Consider the following 389-nt stretch of genomic DNA (forward strand, 5'->3'; position numbering starts at 1 on the left):
CTGCGGAGGGAAGGGGGATGCGCCGTCAGCACCCCTCGGGCGCAGGATTCGTCCCCCCCCACTTTCCCCGTAGCACCCATCATGGCCACAAGTCACCATCACGGCCACAAGTCACCATCATGGCCACAACTCACCAGCCAAGAGGAGCAGAAGCTCCCCCAGGCTCTGCTGGTAGAGCTCCAAGGTGTCACTGTCGTCTTTGCCTTCCTCCTCCTGAAAAAGACCCCGAGGGCCGGGCTGCAGGCGGGGAGAGGGGGGGGACACGCCGGTTCCTTCCCCTCGAGGGGATCCCCCAAATCCACGACTCACCTTAGCGATGGCGGCAGACGCCATTTCCAGCGCAGCGCCGAGCCGAGGCCTTTTCCTGGGCCACTCTGCACGAGGGGGGG

Source organism: Charadrius vociferus, unplaced genomic scaffold (assembly GCF_000708025.1).
Source record: "Charadrius vociferus isolate BGI_N301 unplaced genomic scaffold, ASM70802v2 scaffold356, whole genome shotgun sequence".
Taxonomy (NCBI): domain Eukaryota; kingdom Metazoa; phylum Chordata; class Aves; order Charadriiformes; family Charadriidae; genus Charadrius; species Charadrius vociferus.